General features: G+C 48.8%; 1 protein-coding gene across 1 annotated transcript in view; it reads left to right on the plus strand.

Annotated features, from left to right (window-relative positions):
* The window catches only part of LOC140386528 (CD276 antigen homolog), a 105,728-nt gene that overhangs the window by 34,665 nt on the left and 55,126 nt on the right, over positions 1-15,937 (plus strand). The window lies entirely within an intron of this gene.

A 15,937-nucleotide genomic window follows, 5' to 3' on the forward strand; every position in this document is an offset into this window, starting at 1 on the left:
GGTCTGCGCATGCGCGGAACCATGCCGGCTGTTCCGCACAATCATGAGATCACGCCGGCCCTTCAGCGCATGCGCAAAGTCGCGCAGTCTCTTCGCCGCCGGCTGGAGCGGCGCGAAACCCGCCGGCGTCCACCTAGTCCCCGAAAGGGCGGAGAATTCTTCATTTTCGGGGGCTGTTGACACCGGAGTGGTTGGCGCCGGTTCTCCCTCCACGTGGGGACTTAGTCCCCGGAAAGGAGAATCTTGTGCTTGGTTTGTTAATCCAGAGAATGTGCACAGATTTGCGCTCCTAAATCGGGTGTGCACAGTTGGGAGAATTCCCGGCTCTGCAAACCCAGCCTGCAAAAATTACAGATCAAGGATCTGGGGCGTCATTCCCCGACCCCCCGCTGGGTCGGAGAATGGCCGTTGGCCGCCGTGAATCCCGCCCCCACCGAAGTCTCCGGTACCGGAGATTGGGCGGGGGTGGGAATCGGGCCGCGCCGGTTGGCGGGACCCGATGGGCCGAAGTCCCGCCCAGAAATTGCCTGTCCCGCCGGCGTAAATCAAACCTGGTATTTACCGGCGGGACCAGGCGGCGTGGGCGGGCTCCGGGGTCCTGGGGGGGGCGCGGGTCAATCTGACCCCGGGGGGTGCCCCCACGGTGGCCTGACCCACGATCTGGGCCCACCAATCCGCGGGCGGGCCTGTGCCGTGGGGGCACTCTTTCCCTTCCGCCTCCGCTACGGCCTCCACCATGGCGGAGGCGGAAGAGACTCTCCCCAGCTGGTGGGGCAACTAACGCCATTTCCTCCAGCTGGCGGGGCGGAAATCCCTCCGGCGTCGGCCTAGCCCCTCAATGTTGGGGCTAGGCCGCCAAAGATGCGGAGCATTCCGCACCTTTGCGCCGGCGCGATGCCCGTCTGATTGGCACCGTCTTTGGCGCCAGTCGGCGGACATCGCGCCGTTGGGGGAGAATTTTGCCCCTGATTTTTGTTCCGGGCTGGATGAAAAGGGAAGCCCACTTCCCCGGGTTTGACTCTGGAGGCTTCCGGGTGAGGAGGAGGGCCAGGCATAAAGCCGACATCTGATACCTGGTAGTTTGTTGAATTTAATTTGAAAATGATTTAAATAAAACTAGCCCATTACCTCTTCACCTCCCTCACTCTCCCATAACCCTCACATGCTCCATCATGACAACTGATGTCAACACATGCCCCCCCCCCCCCCCCCGCCCCCCCACCCACCGCCCCACAGCTCCTCAAACCCCGAAGCCACCTTATGCCTCTCACCCAATCCACATGGTCCCTCATGCACCTTATATCAACCCATGCCCCCAACCCACTACCCTTTACTTTTATCCCCTTCGTATCAAATCATCTAATGTCCACCATGGGAAAATCTCATGAACCTTGCTGACATGAAATAAAATGATGTGTCTTAATCATTTATGAATAAAACATTGAATTCATAAAAATTCCTTTTCACAGTAACTTCATTGAAGCCTACTTGTGACAATAAGCGATTATTATTATTATTCTGGGATTCCCAACAGTCGTTCTGCCTCGCGAGGTGTAATGAGATCGAACCGGTTTCGGGGATCTATCAGCCTCTTCGAGGACACCCCAGCTGGGCCCCATTCAGCAATGGCCTTCACAAATGAGGGTCTCCCAGACGATTGGAGGCTCCCGGGTGGCTGGTATCGGGGCAAGGTGGTACCCTGGCACTGCTGATGTCACCCAGCACTGTGGCACTGCCAGACTGGTACCCTGGCAGTGCCACCTGGGCACCCTGGAAGTGCAACCTGGGTGTCAGCCTGTTACTGTCACCGTGCCCAGGTGACACTGCAGGGATGACAGTGCACTTCCAGGATGCCAAGCTGACAGCGCCTAGATGCCTCGGTAGCATTTTGCCCACACTGAGGATTGGCCTCTGGCTGCCCTACCGGGATGAGATGGAGTGCAGGGGGCTCGTGAATGCCCCAACAGGTCTACTGGGGGTTTGGTGGTCGCATCAGGGGTCGAGTGGTGGCAGCGCCAACTAGAAATGGTGCTCCGATCTTTTCCTTCACAGACAAGCAGAGCTCCTCGGTGCAGGAAATGCAACTGAATGTGCCCTTGGGGGCAGGGTTCCCCGTTAAGGCCTGAAAAAAGAAACAGTGCCATCAGCTAGCAGGGTCGCGCTGGGAATGATCCCTCTAATATCCCTCAGAATGCACTCTTATTTTTTTGGTTTGACCATGCCCTTTAAATCTGGAACAAATTGGAGCTGTCAATCAAACTCACCTAACAGGCACTGTGATAATAAAAGTTTGTATGAGCAATCATTGCGTCGCAAATCCTATGAGGCTTAATTCAACAGACAGACTGAAATATTAAGCACTGAGTTTCTTTTGTACTGCTGAATGTTTTGGTTTTAATTTAGAGCACTCCAGATTTAAATCCATTAAAGCTTTCACAGTTCCAATGCGTTTTGACAGTTCCAATTAGTTTTGGCAGTTCTTCGACAGCTTGACTGTTGTTTGACAAATTCAACAATTGCAAAACAAATCCACCAAGTTCAGACCAGCGCTTACTTTGTGTAATCTGCACATTCTGGGCCTACCAATATTCTACTTCAGTGGAGATGGCTGATGATTTAAATGGCCAGCTCCCTCTGTAAACCACTCAAGTTTGAATTCTGGCCTGATTCCAGGTCTGCCCTTGAGAAAATAGGAAGAGCTGTGTTTGGGGCATGGCTTAGGATTTCTGATGTCATTTTCACCACAATGGAGGGCCTCTCCATCATGGCACAAATCTGGGCCTATGAGTTTAAATCTGATCACAGTACTTTCAGAATTAAAATGTATTTTGTTAAATAAAAATCTGGAAATAAAAAGTTGATCTCAATAAAAGTGTTCTTGGAATGTTATAAAACCTCAACTGATTTACTAGTACCCCTTTAGTGAAATAAACCTGCCATCCCTACCCAGTTTGGTCTGTATGTGGAGTCACACATTAACCAGGTTGAATTATACCTGTCCTCTGACTTGCTTGGTCAGTTTCTATCAAGCTACTAGACAGAAAAAAACAGAAGAAAACTGAACCGACTACTGGCTGTGACTCAGACGTAGAATCAGGACATAGCACAGACACACCCAGTCGAGTCAACACTGCAAAGCTCCCTCACTAACGTCCGGGAACTGGGGCGAAATTCTCCCGAAACGGCGCGATGTCCGCCGACTGGCGCCCAAAACGGTGCCAATCAGACGGGCATTGCGCCACCCCAAAGGTGCGGAATGCTCCGCATCTTTGGGGGCCGAGCCCCAACATTGAGTGGCTAGGCCGACGCCGGAGGGATTTCCGCCCCGCCAGCTGGCAGAAACGGCCTTTGTTGCCCCGCCAGCTGGTGCGGAAATGACATCTCGGGGCGGCGCATGCGCGGGAGCATCAGCGGCCGCTGACAGTTTCCCGCGCATGCGCAGTGGAGGGAGTCTCTTCCGCCTCTGCCATGGTGGAGACCGTGGCGGAGGCGGAAGGGAAAGAGTGCCCCCACGGCACAGGCCCGCCCGCGGCTCGGTGGGCCCCGATCGCGGGCCAGGCCACCGTGGGGGCACCCCCCGGGGCCAGATCGCCCCGTGCCCCCCCCAGGACCCCGGAGCCTGCCCACGCCGCCTTGTCCCGCCGTTGAAAAGGTGGTTTAATCCACGCCGGCGGGACAGGCAATTTATCGGCGGGACTTTGTCCCATCCGGGCCGGAGAATCCAGCGGGGGGGCCCGCCAACCGGCGCGGCCCGATTCCCGCCCCCGCCGAATATCCGGTGCCGGAGACTTCGGCAACCGGCGGGGGCGGGATTCACGGCGGCCAACGGCCATTCTCCGACCCGCTGGGGGGTCGGAGAATGACGCCCCTGGTATCTGTCGTTAAGATATAACATGTGAGGGCGGCACGTGGCGCAGTGGTTAGCACTGAAACTACGGCGCTGAGGACCCGGGTTCGAATCCTGGCCCTGGGTCACTATCCATGTGGAGTTTGCACATTCTCCCCTAGTCTGCGTGGGTTTCACCCCCACAACCCAAAGATGTGCAGGGTAGGTGTATTGGCCACACTAAATTGCCCCTTAATTGGAAACAAAAAATAATTTTTATGAAGCTATCTTTCAGGCACAGCCAGAGAGTCTACCAAAACAATATAGAATGTTGTATAGAAGGCACTGATATTTTCTTCTCAACTCATTACAGGGAAGAATTTAGAATTGGTGGCTGGGACATGAAAGAAACTGATCACCTCAGCGAGTGATGGGCAATATGAGTGGCCCCCCTTCATCTCAGTGGGCCGCAAGATTGAAATTGGGCATTTTCACAAACCATAACCCCAGTGTGTGTGCAAGGAGCTGTGGGCTGACTGGTGTGAGTGATTATTGGTATTTAATCTCCCACATCCCTCCAGGACCAGAATTACCCAGGCATCTGTTAGTTCTGGGAATAGTTCTGAAACACGAGGTGCTGAAAGTCTCTGCTGTTAGTTTTGTTCATGTGTCCCAGTCTGTTAACGGCTTCATTCTGTCACCAGGTGCTGGACACTCTACTGGAGCAGTAGTTGGATTGGGAATCATAATTCTTGTGGTTGTTTTTGTTGTTACTGGAATTGGGGTTTTCATATTCCGAAAGTCACAAAGACGGTGAGTTCTAGAATGTTCCATAGTTCCCATTGTTAATTGTAGTATTGTTTTATTATATTTGGTGTTGTGGAAATGTTGTGTACAGCGATAAACTCTGAGCTGTATGGGATGTTTCAATGCTGCATTATCCGGTCACTTCCAGCTTGTTGTCATCCTCTAGCTGCTGAACTGAGGGTGAAGAGCAGGAATGTGCGACTCCCTCTATCACACAGTTAATAGACACTCACCTAATCTCTGTAGCAAACAACTCACCAGCCGACACCTAAAATCCCCGTAACCCCTCTCCACTGACTTTTCTCCAGCCTCTGACCCTTGCTCTGTTCCCCAGTCACTGACCCCCATCCCCCTCCCTGGTCATTGTCTGAGGATGAGCCAGACGGCTCACAACCTTGGGGTCCTATCTGACCCTGAGCTGAAATTCCCACCCCATATCCTCCCCATCTCCAAGCCTGCCAACTTCCACCTCCATAACATCCTGTCTCAGCCTATTAGCTGAAACCTTCATCTGCCCTTTTATTATGATCAGACTTGACTACGAAAATGCTCCTCTGACCAACCACTCGTCTTTCACTCTTTGGAAATTTGAACTTCCAAAGTTGTGCTGCCCTGTACTCTAACTTACACCAAGTCCTGGTCAGCCACCACCCACTGTGCTTACCTGACTTGCATTTATTCTCCTGTTCAAATTCCTCTATGGCCTCACTCCTTCCCTGTCTCTGTAACCTGCTTCATCCCCTACAATCCTCTGAGATCTTTGTGCTCCTCCAATTCTGGGCTCTTGAGCATCGCCCAATTTTCATTGCTTCACCATTTGTGGATGTGCCTTCAGCTGTCAGGCCCCTAACCTCTGGAATTCCCTCCCTAAACCTCTCTCTCCCTTTTCAGACATTATCTCCATTTGATCACCTGTCCTAATAAAATTCCCCAATGCCTCAGTCCATACATTTTATTTGGTGTTTGCTCCTGTGAAGCACCTTGGGACAATAAAGTTGCGATACAAGTGCAAGTTGTTGCCCAATCTCCACTTGTGTGGTTAAACTGGTGGGGCACAATAACACAGTGGTTAGCACTGTTGCTTCACAGCTCCAGGGTCCCAGGTTCGATTCCCGGCTTGGGTCACTGTCTGTGTGGAGTCTGTGCGTTCTCTCCGTGTCTGCATGGGTTTCCTCTGGGTGCTCCGGTTTTCTCCCACATATTCCAAAAGACATGGGGCGAAATTCTCTGACCCCCCGCCGGGTCGGAGAATCGCCGGGGGCTGGCGTGAATCCCGCCCCCGCTGGTTGCCGAAGTCTCCGGCACCGGAGATTCGGCGGGGGCGGGAATCGCGCTGCGCCGGTTGGCGGGCCCCCCGCTCGATTCTCCGGCCTGGATGGGCCGAAGTCCCGCCGCCAAAATGCCTGTCCCGCTGGTGTAAATTAAATCACCTACCTTACCGGCGGGACAAGGCGGCGCGGGCGGGCTCCGGGGTCCTGGGGGGGGGCGCGGGGCTATCTGGCCCCGGGGGGGTGCCCCCACGGTGGCCTGGCCCGCGATCGGAGCATTCCGCACCTTTGGGGCGGCGCGATGCCCGTCTGATTGGCACCGTTTTGGGCACCAGTCGGTGGACAACGCGCCGTTTCCGGAGAATTTTGCCCATGGTGTGGGATTCTTCGACCCCCGCCGGGTCGGAGAATCACCGGGGGGCGGCGTGAATCCCACCCCGACGCTGGCTGCCGAATTTTCCGGCGCCGGGGTTTTGGCGGGGGCGGGAATCGCGCCGCGCCGGTCAGCGGCTCCTGGCAGCGCCCCCCCCCCCCCGGCGGTTCTCCACCCCGCGATAGGCTAAGCGGCCAACCGTTTTCATCCGGTCCCACCGGCGTAAATCAAATCAGGTCCGTACCGGTGAGACCTGGCTGTGCAGGCGGCCTGCGGTGTCCTCGGGGGTGCGCGGGGGGATCTGGCCCCGGGGGGGTGCCCCCACAGTGGCCTGGCCCACGATCGGGGCCCACCAATCCACGGGTGGGCCTATGCCGTGGGGGCACTCTTTCCCTCCGCACCGGCCGCTGTAATGGTCCGCCATGGCCGGCGCGGAGAAGAACCCCCTGTGCATGCGCTGGGATCACGCCAGCACACGCTGGCACTCCCGCGTATGCGCCAACTCACGCGGCCCGCGGAGGCCATTCGCGTGCCGCCAGCCCGTTGGCGCCGGCCTAGACGGTTGGGGGAGAATCCCACCCATGCTAGTTTGGTGAATTGGACATTCTGAATTCACCCCCCATGTACCCGAACAGGTGCTGGAATGTGGCGATTAGGGGATTATCACAGAAACCTCATTGCAGTGTTAATGTAAGCCGACTTGTGATAATAATAAAGATTATTATTAAACCCACCCCCTATGACTCAGCCATCAATTGTTTCAAACATTGGGATGGTCATCTTAGATTTCCTTATCTCCATCAACATCCCCATCTCCCTGCCCATCTCTTCCTCAACCAAGCTCCTGTGACCCCATTTTCCAGCTGCTTTTGGTACCCAGGTTGTTGAGTGGAATTTAATCGGCCTGTGCTCCTGAACGGCTCCTTTACTCACTTGTCCAAAGCCTTGCATTCTTTTAATGTAACCTGAACTCTGCTGGCTTTTCTCGCCTAGGAATCAAAATAGACACGGGATCAATCAAAATGAAGCATTTAATGAAGACCTTTCGGCAATGGAGCCTTTTTTGGGATAAATCGAGAGGCCCTGTGACAACAGCACCTGAGCAATCAGGATGGAGCGGCTGAAGAACAAACCCTTCGGGGAATGAAACTGTTCAGCGCAAACTGCACTGAGCCTGGGTCGCGGGGTGGTGGTGGGAGGTGAGGGGGTGGGGGGGGGAGGATCAGCTCGCTCTTGTTGTTTAAGAAATAATTCCAGGCAGTTCGAGCTCCGAACTGGGATGGATACTCATTTGCCAATCTGGCCGGCGCAGTCCCCAGTTCTGTGATACAACGGCAATTCCCCGCTGATCTGGAAGAGAGCTGTCCACAAGCACCGAGTGATCTCTGGTATTATTTTCTCTTTTGCCAATGGCAGTGTAAATCTCCCGCCAACTCGAGGGGATCTTTTGGAAGGCGAGAATGTAAGGCAACTGTTCACAGCAGACCAGGAAGTTAAAAACACTTCATCCTTCACTTTTAATTGAAATCATCATGCAGTGAAGTAAATTAAAGGAACATAAATTTGTTTTAATGTGGATTTCTTTTTTATCACGTTACACAAATTTGACATTTCGCAGATACAAAATCCACTTTGAAGGGTCAGTATATATGTTTAGCACCAGTGGGACGTTAATCCTGTTTAGAAACCCAGCTATAACTCACTCAACGGGATGCAACATCAAGGATATTTAAACCTTCAAGGCTCTCTGCAGTAACACCAACAGGGTGTCATGTGAGAGTACCTTTAAGAAATGGGTGTTTAACAGTGACATCAGAGTGTGGGTGGAGCTGGGCTGTCTGTCAGCTTTTTACTTTCATTTTAGGCTGTTTGCTGCAGGGTGTGTTTTAGTTTTGATTTCAGTGTTGGAGTTGAAGCCAGACCAAGCACGTGTATTGCTGTTCTCTCTGCCATCAAAAGATTATCTCTTGATCATTTGGCAAATTCAGAATTATGAATGTTCTTAGTAGTGAATGTAAACCTAATGTGCTTCTGTTTAAAGTTGTTTCTTAAGTCTTCTGGATGTCAAAAGGACAGCTTACGGATTACTTAGTGTTGTATTCTTTGGGGGTTGTATTTGAATTGATGGTTGCTAAGATGTTCACTGTCTGTTTCAAAAAGGTTAACTTGAGTTCATAGAATAAACATTGTATTTGCTTTAAAAATTACTTTTCCATTTCTGCTGTACCACACCTGTAGAGTGGGCCGTGTGCTCCCCATACCACAACCTGTTAAAAGTTGTGGGTCAGGTGAACTCCATGATACACTTTGGGGTTCTCTAATCCCTGGCTCATAACAAATTGGGGGCTCGAGGGGGATAAAAGTCTATCCATTGGATTGGCTCAGTGAACTTAAAGATAGTGAGGGGTGAACATATTGTGGTTGCTTTTCAGGTGTTGTATTTTAGTTCAAGTGGGGAGTGTGTTGTGGACAATGGCTCTTTCAGAGGCTCAGAAGTTTTTGGGGGTGGAGACGGTCACATACAGTACCTTATGGACAGAGCCTAAAAGCAGACTGTTAGAGTTGGCGAAAACATTGCAGTTAACATTACCTGACAAAATGCAAAAAGGTGAGGTAATTATGGTGGTGGTTAAGCATTTAAAGTTGCCTGAGATACAGTGTGAGTCATTCGAAATAGAAAAAACTCAGTTGCAAATTAAACAAATGGAACATGAGAAAGAATTAAAGCAGCTTGAATACGAAAGAGATAGAGAGGAAAAAGAAAGAGAAAGGGAGATACAGATCAGGAAAAAAGATAAAAGAGAGAGTTTGAACTTCAGAAAATGGCCATGAAACATGACAGTCAGTTAAAATTGGCAGGCATAAAGGGAAACGTACAGTTGGATGATAGTGATGAGGATAGTGAGAAAGGGCGTCATAGTCGAAGGCTTGGTGGGGATTTATTTAAATATGTCCAAGCATTGCCAAGGTTTGCCGAGAAGGAAGTGGAAGCCTTTTTCATTTCATTTGAGAAGGTAGCTAAACAAATGAAATGGCCACAGGACATGTGGGTATTGCTGATTCAAACAAAACTGATAGGTCGGGCTAGTGAAGTGTTTGCATCACTACCGGAGGAGGTATCTGAGTCGTATGAGGAGGTGAAAAAATCCATCTTAGGTGCATATGAACTAGTGCCTAAAGCCTACAGACAAAGGTTTAGAAATTTAAGGAAAGAACCTGGTCAAACATACATGGAGTATGAAAGGATCAAACGAGTAGGTTGATAGGTGGATAAGGGCTTTGAAAATAGACCAAACGTATGAAGCTCTCAGAGAAATTATACTTTTGGAGGAGTTTAAAAATTCAATTCCTGATGTAGTGAAAACACATGTGGAAGAGCAGAGGGTTAAAACTGCGAGGTTAGCAGCAGAAATGGCAGATGATTATGAATTAGTTGAGAAATCAAAGCTTGGTTTCCGACATCAGTTTCAGCCTGTGAGGGATAGAAACTGGGGGCATGAGAAATACGCAAGTGGTAAAGGTAAAGGTGATCTGATGGGAGATAATAAGGAGAGTGTACCTCAGATTAAAAAAGAAATCCAGGAGGGTGAAAAAGAAATGAAAAATTTCAAATGTTTTCACTGTAATAAACTAGGCCATGTAAAGTCACATTGTTGGTGGTTGAAGAAAAGCACTGGGAAGGCTGATGTGGTAAAATAGGATAAGACAGTGGGGTTTGTTAAAGTGGTAAAGGAAAGCCCAAGTGAAGCCAATGAGGTGCAAAAGATTGTACAGCCTGATCAAGAGGTGATTGATAAGAAGGTGCCAGATCTCTTTAAAGAATTTACTTGTGTGGGTAAAGTTTACTCATGTATATCAGGAGGAGCAGGTAAAAAAGTCACAATTTTAAGAAATACAGGAGCTAGTCAAAATTTAATGGTAAGAGATGAGGAGTTATGTAGTTTGGGAAGAATGTTGCCAGAAAAGTGGTAATATGTGGAATTCAGGGTGAGAGGAGTAGTGTTCCATTATATAAGATAAGGTTGGAAAGTCCAGTGAAGAGTGGCGAAGTGGTAGTAGGAGTAATAGAGAAACTATCTTGTCCAGGAATACAGTTTATCTTGGGTAATGATATAGCTGGATCGCAGGTGGGAGTGATGCCTACTGTGGTTGATAAGCCAGTGGAAAATCAAACAACTGAAGTGTTGAAGGATGAATATCCCGGGATTTTTCCGGATTGTGCAGTAACAAGGTCGCAAAGTCACAGGTTAAGACAAGAGGAGAAATCAAAGAGTGAAGATGAAGTTGAAGTGCAATTATAAGAAACGATTTTTGGTCAGATGGTTGAAAAAGATCAAGAACAGGTGGAGGATGAGGCAGATATGTTTAGTTCAGGAAAATTAATGGAGTTACAACAGAAAGATGTAGAAATAAAACGGATGTATCAGAAAGCAGACACGGAAGAGGAATCTGAGTGTATACCAGAGTGTTATTACCGTAAAAGTAATGTCTTGATGAGAAAATGGAGACCTTTACATTTGCAGGCAGATGAAAAGTGGGCAGAAGTTCATCAAGTGGTATTGCCGGTAGGGTATAGAAAGGAGGTGTTGTGAGTTGCACATGAGGTACCAGTGGGAGGTCATTTGGGAATAAGGAACACTCAAGCTAAAATACAAAAACGTTTTTATTGGCCTGGACTACATAAAGATGTAGTTAAATTTTGTCAATCATTTCACACATGTCAAGTGATTGGGAAACCTCAAGCAGTGATAAAATCAGCGCTCTTAATACCCATTCCAGCATTTTAGGAACCTTTTACAAGGGTCCTAATTGATTGCGTAGGACCGCTTCCTAAAACGGAAAGTGGGAATCAATATCTTTTGACTATAACGAATGTGTCTACTAGGTTTCTAGAGGTCATTCCAGTACGTAATATTACAGCTAACAAGATTGTGGAGGAGTTACTTGAATTCTTTACTAGATATGGACTACCCACAGAAATACAATTGGATCAAAGATCAAATTTTACCTCAAGGTTATTCAAAGAAGTAATGGATAGCTTAAGAATAAAACAATTTAAATCAACTGCGTACCATCCAGAATTGCAGGGAGCATTAGAAAGGTAGCATCAGACATTAAAGACAATGTTGAGGGCTTATTGTCACGATTATCCAGAGGATTGGGATTGGGATAAAGGAATTCCATTCATACTGTTTGCAATTAGGGATGCACCTAATGAGTCTACCAAATTCAGTCCTTTTGAACTACTTTGTGGCCATGAGGTAAGAGGACCACTTAAATTGATTCAGGAAAAATTGGTGAGTGAGAAATCGGAAATTACACAATTGGATTACGTGTCAAATTTTAGGGAACGATTAACTAGAGCAGGTGAATTGGCTAGACAACATTTAAAAGTTGCACAAAATGTGATTAAACGGGTAGCTGACAAGAAATCCAAAGTTCGTAGTTTTGCCAGTGGAGATAAAGTTTTAGTATTTTTCCCAGTGGTAGGTGAACCTTTAAAAGTTAGGTTTTGTGGACCTTATCAGATTGAAAGTAAATTAAGTGAGGTGAATTATGTGGTAAAAATGCCAGAGAGAAGAAAATCTCACCGAGTTTGTACTCTGAATATGCTTAAAAGGTAATTTGCAAGGGAAGGAGAGGAAAAGGATGTACTAAAATGGCTATACATGATGTTCCGATCAAACAACATCCATGAGACTTAACCCTTTAAAATTGGCACAGGTTAACAAAGAGATTGAGAGTGTTTAAAAATGGCATAATTGAAGTGGGTTGTAGCCAATGGAGCTCACCCACAGTGATGGTACCAAAACCAGACGGTACCCAACGGTTGTGTGTGGACTGTAGAAAGGTTAATGAGGTTACAAGAACAAACTCTTATCCTATCCCATGTTTGGAGGATTGCATTGAGAAAGTGGGGCAATCAGCTTTTATTTCCAAATTGGATTTACTTAAAGGTTATTGGCAGGTGCCTTTGTCTGAAAGGGCGAAGGAGATTTCATCTTTTGTGACTCCAGATGGTATATACCAATTCAAAGTTATGCCATTTGGTATGAAAAACGCCCCAGCCACATTTGAACAGTTAACTAACAAAGTTGTTTCAGGATTACCCAATTGTGCGGTATACATCGATGATCTGGTAATTTTCAGCCAGATATGGAAAGAACATTTAAAACATCTGATGGAGTTACTCGATCGACTTCAGGAGGCAGGTTTGGTGGTAAACCCAGCCAAAAGTGTATTTGGAAAAGCCCAAGTCACTTTCCTTGGCCATACAATTGGACAGGGTTGAATGGTCACATGGGATGTAAAACCAACAGTTATTGAGGAGTTTCCGATACCCTCAAGATGAAGGGAAATATTGCGACTTCTTGGCATGAATGGATTTGATCGAACATTTGTGCAAAATCTTTGTAGCGTGGTTGCTCCACTGATGGCCTGGACGACATAAAGATGTAGTTAAATGTTGTCAATCATGTCACACATGTCAAGTGATAGGGAAACCTCAAGCAGTGAGAAAACCAGCACCCTTAATACCCAGTCCAGTATTTGAGGAACCTTTTACAAGGGTCCTAATTGATTACATAGGACCGCTTCCTAAAACGAAAAGTGGGAATCAATATATTATGACTAAAATGGATGTGTCTACTAGGTTTCCAGAGGCCATTCCAGTACGTAATATTACAGCTAAAAAGGTTGTGGAGGAGTTACTTAATTTCTTTACCAGATATGGACAAGCCACATAAAGTCCACGTTGTCACAATTTGGGGCATAAACATTTCTGAGGACGACTGGCAGCCCCTCCAGCTTCCCACTGACCCTCACATACTTATCCATGGATCAGCCACAATGCTCCCCACATCAAATGCCACTTTCTTATTAACCAGCACCGCTCAACCACCCAACACCCTGTCTTCATGTCCAACCCGGAGTGGAACACCTGCTCCAACCATCCCTTCCTCAGCTTCGGCAAATCCCCCAACTTCAGGCGCATCTCGAGCAGGAACACAACGTCCACCTTCAAACTCCTCGGATTATCCGTCGGTCGGTGCCGGAATCGCAATTGGATGGAGAATCAGTTTTGACGCCAAAATTGTGGTGGTCAATTTTCGATAGTGGGGTCAATGCATTCCACTCTGCACGTACAGTAAATGTCGCTTGCGTATCAGTAGGAGTAGCGGGCCTGACCCGGAATTCTCTGGGGCCTCCGCGATTCTCTGCCTCTACTGCCGTTTGGATTTCGGCGGGCCCTTTGGATTTCGGCGGCAGCGGTGCGCAGGGGCCCTCTGGGAGGTGAGTAGCGACTTTAAAACCACTTACCTTTACAGGAGCAACCCTTTGAATTTCGGCGGCAGCGGTGCGCAGGGGCCCTCTGGGAGGTGAGTAGCGACTTTAAAACCACTTACCTTTACAGGAGCAGCCCTTTGAATTTCGGCGGCAGCGGTGCGCAGGGGCCCTCTGGGAGGTGAGTAGCGACTTTAAAACCACTTACCTTTACAGGAGCAGCCCTTTGGATTTCGGCGGCAGCGGTGCGCAGGGGCCCTCTGGGAGGTGAGTAGCGACTTTAAAACCACTTACCTTTACAGGAGCAGCCCTTTGGATTTCGGCGGCAGCGGTGCGCAGGGGCCCTTTGGGAGGTGAGTAGCGACTTTAAAACCACTTACCTTTACAGGAGCAGCCCTTTGGATTTCGGCGGCAGCGGTGCGCAGGGGCCCTCTGGGAGGTGAGTAGCGACTTTAAAACCACTTACCTTTACAGGAGCAGCCCTTTGGATTTCGGCGGCAGCGGTGCGCAGGGGCCCTCTGGGAGGTGAGTAGCGACTTTAAAACCACTTACCTTTACAGGAGCAGCCCTTTGGATTTCGGCGGCAGCGGTGCGCAGGGGCCCTCTGGGAGGTGAGTAGCGACTTTAAAACCACTTACCTTTACAGGAGCACCCCTTTGGATTTCGGCGGCAGCGGTGCGCAGGGGCCTTCTGGGAGGTGAGTACTTACTTTAAAACCACTTACCTTTACAGGAGCAGCCCTTTGGATTTCGGCGGCAGCGGTGCGCAGGGGCCCTCTGGGAGGTGAGTACTGACTTTAAAAAGCCTTACCTGGTCCCGTGTCTGTTCTTTTCTGTTTTATTTGTTTTTATATAAGGCGGGAACCGGAAGTTCGACCCGCGGACCTCTGGGAAGTCCCCCCCCCCCCAAGCAATAAATTCTGGTGGAGAGTAAACCCGAGACTCCCACCCGCCCTCCTCCTCTAACCTAATAATAAGACCCATTGGTGTAAGGTAAGTGCCATATTATATTATTATTATATTATTAGCATTGTGCAGGTCAAGGTTCGGAGGTGGAGGAGCAGTCTCTGTCAGCGAGAGAACCTGAGAACATCTAAGACACTCAGAAGGTAAGAAGGTAAGTAAGTGATTTTTACTTATTTTTACTTTTATACCTTTTTTCAAATTGTGTGTGTCGGGGGGAAACTGAAGTGACATCACAGAAAAGCTGTGGCCAGAGTGGCTGGTTGGGATTCTACCCTAAATTTAAAAAAAAAATTGAGTATTTGGTAACTAATTAAACATAATAACTTAATTATAATTTAGAGGGATATCTAAGCCAGAGATCGGAGAGTACAATAGTTAGCTATCGCATTTCTATTAGAAATCTAGTGCTAGGAAACAGATAGTTGACAGTAACTTTGAAATTTTTAAAGAAATATTAAAAAAAAAGACAAATTTTAATTTTAATTTTAATTAATTGACGCAATGTCAGTTAGAGGGGTGCTGTGCTCTGACTGTGAGATGTGGCAGGTCCGGGAGGCTTCCAGCATCCCGGATGGCTTCATCTGCAGAAAGTGCACCCAACTGGAGCTCCTCACAGACCGCATGGTTCGTTGGAGCAGCAATTGGATGCACTTAGGAGCATGCAGGTGGCGGAAAGCGTCATAGATCGCAGTTATGTAAATGTGGTCACACCCAAGGTGCAGGCAGAGAAATGGGTGACCACCAGAAAGGGCAGGCAGTCAGTGCAGGAATCCCCTGTGGTTGTTCCCCTCCCGAACAGATATACCCCTTTGGATACTGTCGGGGGGGATAGCCTATCAGGGGAAAACAGCAGCAGCCAGAGCAGTGGCACCACGGCTGGCTCTGATGTTCAGAAGGGAGGGTCAAAGCGCAGAAGAGTAATAGTAATAGGGGACTCTATAGTCAGGGGCACAGATAGGCGCTTCTGTGGATGTGAAAGAGACTCCAGGATGGTATGTTGCTTCCCTGGTGCCAGGGTCCAGGATGTCTCCGAACGGGTAGAGGGCATCCTGAAGGGGGAGGGCAAACAGGCAGAGGTCGTTGTACATATTGGTATTAACGACATAGGCAGGAAGGGGCATGAGGTCCTGCAGCAGGAGTTCAGGGAGCTAGGCAGAAAGTTAAAAGACAGGACCTCGAGGGTTGTAATCTCGGAATTACTCCCTGTGCCACGTGCCAGTGAGGCTAGAAATAGGAAGATAGAGCAGATAAACACGTGGCTAAACAGCTGGTGTAGGAGGGAGGGTTTCCATTATCTGGACCACTGGGAGCTCTTCCGGGGCAGATGTGACCTGTATAAAAGGACGGGTTGCATCTAAACCGGAGAGGCATAAATATCCTGGTCGCGAGGTTTGCTAGTGTCACACGGGAGTGT

Source organism: Scyliorhinus torazame, chromosome 12 (genome assembly GCF_047496885.1).
Source record: "Scyliorhinus torazame isolate Kashiwa2021f chromosome 12, sScyTor2.1, whole genome shotgun sequence".
NCBI lineage: Eukaryota > Metazoa > Chordata > Chondrichthyes > Carcharhiniformes > Scyliorhinidae > Scyliorhinus > Scyliorhinus torazame.